We start from the raw sequence: 11274 nt of genomic DNA on the forward strand, positions 1-11274 counted from the left end.
CCAACCAGGATTATAGGTTTCTGAATATGGGTCAATCTTTTGACGGTTATCAAATCTAGTGTTATTATAAAGAGCATTGGCTGCTCTTCAATATTCTGGCCTTCCCAAAAAGGCTCCACTCTACCACTAGTCTGGCCCACTTCTAAGGCTTCTAACCTTTTTGCTATAGCAGCAATTTTGGCATCTGATTCATAGCCTCCTTCTACCCTATTAACGTTTCCTCTACTTAAAAGAATTGTTTTCTGGGGTGCCCTACTATTTTCCCATTGCTGGGTTTTTTCGGCGATTTCATTAAAAAATTCCATCGCCGCATCAACAGTTTGGTTTTCAAATCCACCAGTGCATAGAGACTCAACCATGGTCGTTGTGGAATAATCTAAACCCTCATAAAGGATCTGAACTAGCCTAACCTTTTCTAAACCATGATGAGGACACTGGGATAATAAATCATTGAACCTTTCCAAATACCTATATAAAGATTCTCCCTCTTGTTGTGAAAATGTGCATATTTGCGTCCTAATAGACGATGTTTTGTGCCTAGGGAAAAACTTATTGAAAAAGGCAGATGTAAGTTGTTCATATGTCTCAATTGACTCGGAGTCCAAACTATATAGCCACGACTTGGCCTTATCTTTCAGGGAAAATGGGAATAACCTAAGTTTCAAAGCATCATCATCTAAGCCTCTAATTCTTAGAGTACTACAAATTTCCTCAAAATCCCTAACATGGTAATAAGGGTTTTCATTTTCTTTCCCTAAAAAGATTGGGAGCATCTGTAAGGTCCCAGGTTTCAGTTCATAGGGTGCCTCCGTTTCAGCTAACTTAATACACGAAGGACGAGTAGTCCTAGTTGGATTCAACAAAGCTTTCAAAGTTGCCATTTCTGGCGCTATCGGAGCAACATGGATTCTCTCCTCAGTCAAAGACGTTCAAAAACAGACTCTTCAAAAGTCGGACTTTCTAGATTAAGGTAATCGAGACGCTTCGAACTACTAGGTTTCTCTTTAACAAATCTACCTAGTGCGTCTCTTTTACGTTCAGGCATACAATAGAATTTTCTAAATTGGAAGGGTAAGCAAACACAGATCAAGGCCGACTCAACCAAATCAAACCTATTGATTTCTAGCAAACAAAAAGCATGATGGCTCCACTTAGATTGTTTCTAGACCAGCTTCTAATCCTTCGAACGGGAATTCGTTACAATTTAAGCAAACCCCTCTGGAATCAATCCGAGTTAACGTAAGTTGAATAGAGGCGAGGGAAGCTCGGTGGAGCTTTGATACCCAAGGCCTCACCGGTATTACAAGGCGGCGCAGTCACGCATTCAACTTACAGAAACCGTCAAGAACTTCGAAGTATGCTTAAAAGAGTAACCAATATTTTTCGAATGACTTTCCTGTTAAGCTCGTTACCCTATCGGTCTCGTTCTAGTCAAAATTTTAGGCTTAGGTTCGCGTAGGTTACGTGTTCCTAAAGCGGGCAAGAAGAGAACGGTGATGAAATCCGAACCCTTATCTTGTATGGCCAGGCCTTGCCCTTTACTAGAAAAATAAATGTCTGTATTCAGTACTCAACATATATGCATACGAAGGAGTCCAGTAACTCGCTGATAGGAGATTCACGAGTGTTTAGAATCTTACCTCCCGTTCCAGACGGGGGATGAATCGGTTGTAGTCGACTCGGGCCACTGACTCCGATGTCTAGTGTACGAACCCAAGGTGCAGAGACAATATCGTAATTGTCCTCCTTCTCTGCAAACAGTTTATATTTAAATTACCCTTCCGTAGGGTAATAAAAAAAATAATGTCCCAAAGTCCAAAAGTCCAGAAAAAAATAAAGAAAAATTACAAAAATAATAAACCCTAATACAATATTTCTTTTTTCTAAAAGAAAATAAACAAACCCTAAACTAAAATTGTCTAAAATAAAATTGTATTCTTTTCTGTTCTTTTTGCTTTAATCTTTAGCTCCAAGTCTTTATGAAATCACCAAAATCTTTGTCTCAATTTTCTTTATGATCCAGAACCTGTTGACACAAGATAAATAACCAAAAACATAAAAAAGGACAAAAAAATATAAAATAATAAAAAATAAAAATAAAATAAATCTAAAACCCTAAAAACAAGTTCGCGTCGGTGGCGCCAAAAATTGATGTAATTTGTAGATAGTGGTAAAAGTGGTTCGATTCTCAGACTTGTGAAGGATATTAACTAGACTTAAATTCTAATATTAAAATAGAAAACTCACTAAAAATTATAGCAAACTCAATCAAAGTTGATATCAATATTAAAAGAACACTAAGGCTAAGATTCCACTATTTTCCAAATTCAAAGTGATTTAATCCAATATTTATATTCATGCAATTTTTTTCGTTAAATTTGATTCTAAACTATTGCAACAAGTAGATTCTCAAAATAACAAGTGTAAATCCGAAATAGAACATCAAAAACCTAGGTCCAAGCATGCTCTATCAAAAGAAATAAAAATTGCTTAACAAGAATCATTCAAACAATTTTCACTCAAGGCAAAACAATCATAAAAATAATTGCGATAAATAAATAAATAAGAATATACCACTTTTTGTTGCAAAACTATCTTCCTCTATCGCCTCAGCAATGGGGTTTAGCTCTTCATATTAATCACTTGCTCAAAATACATGTTTGTTGCTCAAAAGTTGGTTAAAAGAGTGAAAGGTGTAAAACAGCTGATTTGCAACAGCGTAAAAGTGTTACAGATCTCTGGTACAAAGAGGAACAATGATTAACTGTTGTATATAAACGTTACTTATCTTCTGCTGTTGAACAACGACAATGTTCTGCGGCTTTTTTTCGTGCGTCAATGTTCTTCGCGTTCTTGAGCTGTGCAGCAGCAGCAGCAGAGTTTGATAAAACTCTGATTTTTTCTTCTCTGGCTCTCCTCAGGTCCCCAAACTCTCGACACCCCTTTTATATGACCCAAACAATCTATTTATATCAAAATACCGATTAAGTCTCTCCGAAATCTTCCAAAATCTCTTCCCCTCTCTTCACGGAAAGTTGCGGCAATTTCTTGTTTTAGAATTTCTACATGTTTCTGAGCTTTTCTTTTTATTCTAAACTCTTCCTTAGATAGATACAAATCTTTGGGAAGGTTCATAGCACTTTAATCTCTCTAAAATTCCCTAAAACAGGTCACACACGTGACTTTCCATATATTTCTGTTGTGATAAAAATCCGTCGATTGAGCCCAGTCTAATCGATTTCAACACCCATATCAGATTCCTAGACCCGTAAGGAGTCTATCCTATGAAAATCAGAGGTTTAATCGACCTCAAACTCCTCCAAATCAAGAACCCAAATCTGTTCTTCACTGCCACAAATTTTCCCGCCAATTTAAGGATTTGAAACCGTGAAGAAGAAGGGCACCTTCTATCCAGAGTAGGGGTGCCTTTAGCAGCTGCCTTAAGGGGTGTCCTGGGGGTGCCCCTTATCCAAACCGTGGGTCCGAATAGCAAGTGTCCTCCGGGTGCTTTCCGACAACTTTTCGAGCCAATTTTTTCCAAAAATGTTTATTTGCCAAAAATACCTACAAATAAATAAAACACCACAATAAGTACAAAAATGATCCCTAACAATATATAGAATCGAGACAAATCGGACACAAAAATGTGTCTATCACCGTCGACTTTAAAACAAGCGCTAAATGGGAGGCAACCCATAGGTTTTGTATTTCTTATCCTTTTGTTTTTTGTTTTGTTTATTTATTTTTTCTTGTTCCATATCATACTAGGATTTCCCACCTTGACTTTACTAGGAGGATTCAATTACATTGAGGACAATGTAAGGTTTAAGTGTGGGGGAGTGGTTAAGCATATTAAATTTTTTTTTTTTTTTTTTTGCATAAAACCTCCAACTTTTAGAGATTTTAGAGTCACTAGCATACTTCTAGGTATGTTTACATAGAGAATTCTGACTGACATAACTGAACTTGGAAGTGTTAGGGAACTACGTTCGGATTTCTTGCTTGTTAGAGTGTTAAATAATGGATTTAATCATGCCGGTGATGTAGATTAGGAACAGGGAGACATGCATTATTAGAGTTGTTGATCAATCATTAGTGGAGACTACCATATTTATATCATGCGAGGCACCGACCAGATTTCTTTATAAATAACTAAAGAGCTTTATTTTGAGTGTGTGTCACCGTACGTTAATTCCGGGTAGAATGGTGAGCTACCAAACCTCCCACCAATAGAAGCACTACTCTTTGATCTCTTGAGTGCTAATTTTGTCAATCATGACGGTGACGTCTATAGATGAAAGCCTCCTTCTTGTAGTTCGATTTGTAGTTAGAACCATTTTTTCTCTCGACAAAAACGGATCCATAGAAACACCATCATCATCAACAAGGGAGCGACATCAAAATCTATAAGGAAAGTTGAAAAAGTTCAAGGTTTACAAGCAACGGAACAACAAAAGAGTAAATTTCATATCCAAGTAAAACAACATAAAATGAGCAGATTTTTATATATACATGTTGAAGACTTATTTACAAGAGCAAAGAAAAGCAAAAGGTGAGAATTATTGAAGTTTATGATTTCGAGACGATACAAGTTGTGAAGAATCAAGGTTTATTTCTATTGTCTCTAAAAAAAAAGTAAATTGAAAAAAAAAAAGAAGAAAAAAGAAAAAAGTGAGACAAGAGAAAAATTTATCATTGATTTTATTTATTTAATAAGCTGTGGGGAAGGAAAATCTATAAGGAAGTTTCAAGCGACAAGGATTTAAGGTAAAGAGTTACAAATTGTCAAGGAATTACGAAGTTCGAGCATTTATCATCAATAGTTGAAGCCGAAGACGAAGACCAAGAAGATGAAGACGAGGAGTGGAAGATGTTTCTATTGGATGCCGTGAGAGTGGTGTTATCATAATTTTCAATCGGATGTGAAGGTAAGTAAGTAATCTCATCCTCGATAATAGTGGTTGATTTCCTTTCTTAGAGATCGTCAGAAAAATGGTTTTTCAAAACGTTAAAAGATGTGGGTTTTTAAAATATTTTGGAAGTTGTCCTTCCCACCATTCAACGTGTTGCAGGAATTCTCTCTTGATTCCTACCTGCACACATGTGAGAACCATAAAAGTACGTCCTTTGAGTGCAATTTCATAAAACCCTTTTTGGTGAGGCAGAAGTTGAGGCGAAATGCTTATTGATCGCTTCTCAAACACGCGTTCTCTCATTATGGTGTGGTTATTTATCACTCAACATTTAAGAATGAGAATATGTTATTTAGTATTTCTAACTTCTTATTACTAACATGCAGAAACTCTATGTCCTCATAGCTCTTTGGATGCTTGGGACGCTGGAATGCTTTGAAGTTGTAAGTTTTAGTTTGATTTGCTCGAGGACTAGCAAAGTCTAAGTGTGGGGAAATTTGATAGAGTGTATAATACATCCTATTTATTATCTATTGTTTATGCTTTCTCTGCTATTTTTCTTGTAAATTATGTATTTTACGTTTGTTTTGGTTTTATAGATACTTTGGAGTCATACGGAGGAAAAGAAGAAGAAATCACCCAAATTGAGTCGAAAATGAGCAAAGTAATCATTTCGCAGGCTAAACACTGTTTGGATCCAAACCAAAGGTTAAGGGACGACTCTTTTAGAGGAGTGTTAAACACAAATCAGATGAGGCTAAAGGGGACCCCATCTGGGTGGTTCTACAGTTGGGTGTCTAAATCCATCCCAAAATATAACCCTAAAATCGAGAGAAGCCTCTCTTTCTCTCATTCATTTCTAAACTTTCCTTTGAAATTGAGAAATAACGGCTGCTGCTATATATCACCTGAAACAGCAGAACCAAGAGAGAAGATGACGAAGAAGGATTCCCTGATCTAATCTCTCTTATTGATTTCAACTTTATCTTTTTAATTGCTTTGTTTATTCTTTTACTTTATAAAATCTAAAACCCTCCTTTTTGTGACATTATAAGACAACTAAAACCTCTTGCTCCTCGTGGGAATGATCCTTACTATCGTTATATTACTTGTTAATTATGTGAGAAAAATATTAATTAATTTGTTGTGGTTACGACACGCATCACCAAGTCCAATGCGTTCGAGGAGGTGATGGCCAAAATAGATCCTCTGTTTCATGAAGCTGGCCGTGCCATACAAGGTATGTCTCTTCTGCACTTGTGTCTCGTTCGGGAGCGTGTTCAGGATTTCCTGGATTCAGTTGGCATGGAGGAGGAATGGAGGCGCGCCGAAGCGTCTCAGCCACCGAGCGCGAGAGCTGAAAGGTTTGCAGCTCGGCTAAAACGTCGAAGAATCGAGCATGAGAGGCCTCCCAGTGAAAACAAGCATGATTACCCTATCTATAATGGAATCATAATTCTTGATTCTGACGTGGATGAACCGGATCATCCTGAGAAGTTTGTTGGGGAAGTTCCTGAGGAGGAGGTTGAAGTAGCTTCCGTAGAGGATATTGAAGCGACCGTTGGAGGGGCTGAGGTGGCTGCTGAGGAGATCATGGAAGCAGCTGTTGAGAGAAGCGTTGAAAAGGCATCGAAAAGGGAAGTCGAGGCGGATTCCAAAGAGGATGCAGTGGCTTGTGATGAAGGTGTTGAAGCATCTTCCAATGATGGCTCCGGTGAAGACACTGTTGAACTCGCTGATGATTAGACTTTCCGTTTGTTATCCTCTTTCTCCTTTTTTTTTTTGTAGATGAGCGCTTATTCACAGTTTGTAGACATTTCTTTTTTATACTCATTGGTGGCTGAGTTTAAGTTTATTTAAACAATGGTTCTTTTATTCACGTTATCTTGAGACCCTAACTATGGTGCTCTCCAGTAGGGTTACAATAGAATCTCTCAATTCCGTTGTCCAACCAAAGAGAACACAACATTCATAAGTGATGATGCGTTCTTATGTGACTGTGCACTGTCTTCATGATGATTGCATGTAGCCCTAAAAACAACGAAGGGGATGCAATAATGAAAATCATAGATTGAACACGAACCTATCTTTCCTCATGTTGCAATCCTCCTAATCACGTGATGATGGAGAGGCCGCTTTATTGTTGGGAGTAGACTGCTCTTCATAATACACTTGCCCTGATAATATACAATTCCTTTGGCCTTTATTCTTTCAGGACGTACCCCTCCAATGTTTCTCAAATGAGATGTTTCTTTTTAGGTTCTCAGGGTTTTGTCTTTCTGGTTTGAACCGATGAGTGATGATGAGGGTTTAGACCGGTTCAAGACTTTGTGTCACGATTCAGGGGTAAATGGATTTCTAAAAGCAAATAATACTTTGATTAATTGACAAATTAGAACCCTAATAATTATAAATGCAAGCAGTGCAATCATTTTGGAGGAATTAAAAATATTGCATGAGGGAAATTGTTGGAAGAAATACTACGGAAAACGCTGGAGAAAAAGGTAGCACATCGTTTTAGGTATGGAGAACGTTGGAGAAAAAGGTAGCACAGCGTTTTAGGTATTGTAGGGCTTGATCCATCATGAGCGAACCGTCACGCCTTCCATTTTGTTAGCATTGATGAGATTGCAGTAACCTCCCAAGATAACATCGGCTACCAGGTATGGTGCGTCTTCCCTTTCTGTAGGCAAATCAGACTGAGCGGTCATCTTCACTGTCATGTATCCAACTCTAAACGTGGTTACCTTCACTACCATATCTCCAATTTCGAATGGGTTTGGCGTTGTAAAACTACTTGATTCTGGGGACCGTTGTCTTTGACCGAGATATCTTCTAAATTTTTGACAAAACGTTTGAAAGGACCAGCATCCCATTCACATCTCCTAGTGGCAGCAGGGTTGTTGATCGAAGTGAGTCCCCGATCCTTAGCGGAAGAGGGAGTGACTGATTGCAAAAGGTGTTGTTCAATAAGACTTACTTGGGATCGAACCTTCGAAGGTATGCTGACAGGCTCTCCTCAGGAAGTTGCGTCACATTTGTGAGTGGCTGATACGACAACAAGTAGTCCTCGCGATTGGATGGCTTGTTGGAGATCCTTTCAGGTATAGACACCGGCAAAGGACATACTCCTAGGTTCGCCTTGTTGTCGTGTATCCATGAACGCCCCAGGACCAGATCATAACTCGGGTACTCTTTAACTATATGAAATTAAGCATGTTTTAGAGAATCTCTCACCTTAATTTCAAGATCGATGTACCCGTAGGCATATCTGACTTCTCCTTCTGAATTTTTGGTTATGGTTGGGCTGTGAACAACTTCCTGTTTTGAAACTTTTGCAGCTCTCAGAGTCTTGACGGTGACAATGTCGAAATCAGAGGCTGCGTCAATCAGTATGCTGTCGAACTCGACATCCTTCAAATGGGAGACGGTTAAGAGTCCCCAGTTGCATTTATTAGTCACGCCTTCCAGGAAAGATTGGGGTTTGGAAACGACTTCCTCGACTGGAAACAAACGCTTTCCTGATACAATGCGGTTGAGGAATGCAAATATGTCTTTACGCTGTGCCTTGAAGAAATACAGGATTTCACATAAACGCTCCATCATAGACTGTACGGTTTTGTGAATGAAGTATCCAGAAATCATGCCGCTTTTGACAGGAAGGGGATCTCTGTGAACACCTTCACTTCCTAATTGGAGTTCTTCTGCATCCACCTTTTCTATGAAAATGCACTTTAACTTGTTGCAGTCACTGGTTTGGTGATTGACGAACCTATGGTAACGACAGTGTTTGGGATTTGACATTTCTTGCTCGGCTGGTGGACGTCTGATAGGAGGTAGTTTTATAGCATCATCTTGAATCCACGCTTCTAAGATTTTTATGACTTCGTTCATTGGAAGTGGGAAATCTGGAGAAGCATCCCCAGTTTCTTGCGCGAGAGTCTTAGCGGCTTTCCGGGATGGGGTTGTCTGCACTGGTGTCATACGCTTGGGTTGTTGTTCCGCTGCTGGAGCTTTCCTTTTTCCTCCTTCACCTACCATGCTCACATAAGGGCAGGTGTTATATTGCTTGTTGATGAGACGTCTGTTTTCCGAGTTTTGCGCGCATCTTCACCCCTGGACGGTCTGGCTCTCTCTAACAACGTTAGCGCCGTCGTAGCCGAACGCTTGGCGGTTTCATGGAGTTCGGAGAACGTCTGGAAATACAAGTTTTCCAATAAAGCATGATAGATATGAACCATACCATTAATGCACGATTCCACCAGCTGCTGCTCAGTTACATTTGGGTCGTGACAATCCAAAGCTTGAATTCCGAATCTCTTGACATAATCGTTTGGATGCTCGTTTTTTCGTTGAAACATTCTTCCTAAGTATGAGAAAGTGATTTTCTCAGATACGAAGAAATATTTCTTATAGAAAGCAGTGACCATCTCACACCAGTTGGATATGTTGTTTGGTGCGATGTTATTGTACCAAGTGTATTCTCTTCCAGTAAGTGATTTTGAAAATTCCTTCAAGAGGAGTACATGGTTGTATTCATGTTCCCCCAAAGATTCCATAAAACGAGAAATATATTCACAAGCATTATCAGTGCCATCATAGAGGGATAACTGAGGAGAGGTGTATCTTCTCGGAAGGGGAACTATTTATACATCAGGAGGGTACGGAGGTTGATGCTGGTGCATATCCACTGGATTTTATTTGCCTCGGTTTTTGAGAAGACGCTCCAGATCCTCACGAGCAATGAAATTTGACGGCTGATTCCTCTCCCACGGTCGTTCAGGAGCAACACACACTTTTTCATCCATGAAGATTCTCTCTATCGAAGTGCTTGCGCCAGGAGCGTTAAATGTAGTCCTTATCGGCTCCGTAGGTTGACGTGGCTCTTGTGGTAACTGCTCCATCAGTGTCTCGAGGAAAGTAAGTACCTCCTTCTGAGTTGTAGGCATGTCTGTCTGGGCTTTAGAGAGAACTTATTTTCTTTCCATCAAATCAGCGATAGTAATAGGGGGTTGATTTCCCATTGTTCCTCCAGCCTCTCGTCCTGATGGAGGAGTAGCAGCTGCTCTGGTGACTGCCGGAGGCGTTACACTTGAAGAAATGTTGGGTTTGTAGCGGCTCTGGATCTGTTGATAGGAGGTGTCACGCCCAAAGGGATGCTTCCTGCTCCGCTGGTGTTGGTGGTAGAGGATGTAGTACCATGAGAGGCATTAATCGTATTTGTAGGTTGCACAGTAGTGCCGCTGACAGGAACATCAATGCCAAGAGTGTTGTCAGCGCTAGTACCATCAGAATTAGTTGCTGATCCAAACCTAAGATCCACCAATTTAAAATTAGGAAAATTGAATTGGGTATTGAAAAAATTGACTTCACAACCGAGAGATTAATCTCCCACTATGGTCGCCAGTTGTTTGAGGGCAAAAAATGATTTTGTTATTTTTTGGTAAATTTGGGGTGTTTTGATGAGAAACGAATTCAAACTTTAAACAAATGTACTGCACGGGAGTACTTTTGAGTTCGAGATATCAATCTGTAAGACTCTGGCCTAAACCAAGAAATGGTCGTTCCAGATTCAATTCGTCACAAGGTGAAGGAGAAGGGTTGATCTTAGGGAGGGAAGCGAAGAAGGTGTTTGAGATCAGAATGTTGAATTATGAAGGTGTGGTTGTTTATGACTTGTATCAGAAAATGGTTTCTGGTTACTTGTGTTGATAACACTTGTGTCGTCCGTCTGTTTGAATAGGTTGAAAACATATTTATACAAGTCATTGAGCGCATCCTGATCTCTTAGGAAATAGAGGAAGTTAAGCAGTGGAGCAGTGGGTTTGTGCGGAAGGTGGTGATCATCATGTTTCCATTATGAGGGAGGACTGATCACACGTTGACCCACTACTCTCATTAATGTTAACCGTCCATTGTAATGGGCGCGTTGCATGCCGCACGCTGTAAACCGCCAGACCAATACCCCAGTGAGAATACCCCAGTTTGTGACATGTTTGATGTCTCGATTGAATGGGTCAAGTCATGTGACTTGCCGCTAAAATTAGCATGTAGTGCTTTTAGGTCAAATAATAAATTATTTGTAAAACCGATATTTATAAAGCATTGCTTATAATCGATTTGTGTAAAGCATCGCTTTCGAATAAGAAGCTGAAAATAATCGACGTATTAGAAGCATCGCTGTTTTTGAGCTCAATCGAAATAAGGAACGGATTGAGCGTCTTAAAAGTAGAACGACCGGCCATCTTTGGGTAATCGTTTGAGGACCCTATGGTCGAGCTGTTTCTTGGTCGATCTCTCCCTATAGACGAGGGATGGCCGGTGATCACAATGCTACTTTGCTAGTTTTCTAAAAATAAAT

General features: G+C 39.5%; 1 pseudogene; it reads left to right on the top strand.

The window, feature by feature from the left end:
- Positions 1-417: 417 nt before the first annotated feature.
- Positions 418-517, top strand: LOC113325546 (annotated as a pseudogene).
- The last annotated feature ends 10757 nt before the right edge of the window (positions 518-11274 follow it).

Source organism: Papaver somniferum, chromosome 11 (genome assembly GCF_003573695.1).
Source record: "Papaver somniferum cultivar HN1 chromosome 11, ASM357369v1, whole genome shotgun sequence".
In the NCBI taxonomy this organism is placed as follows: domain Eukaryota; kingdom Viridiplantae; phylum Streptophyta; class Magnoliopsida; order Ranunculales; family Papaveraceae; genus Papaver; species Papaver somniferum.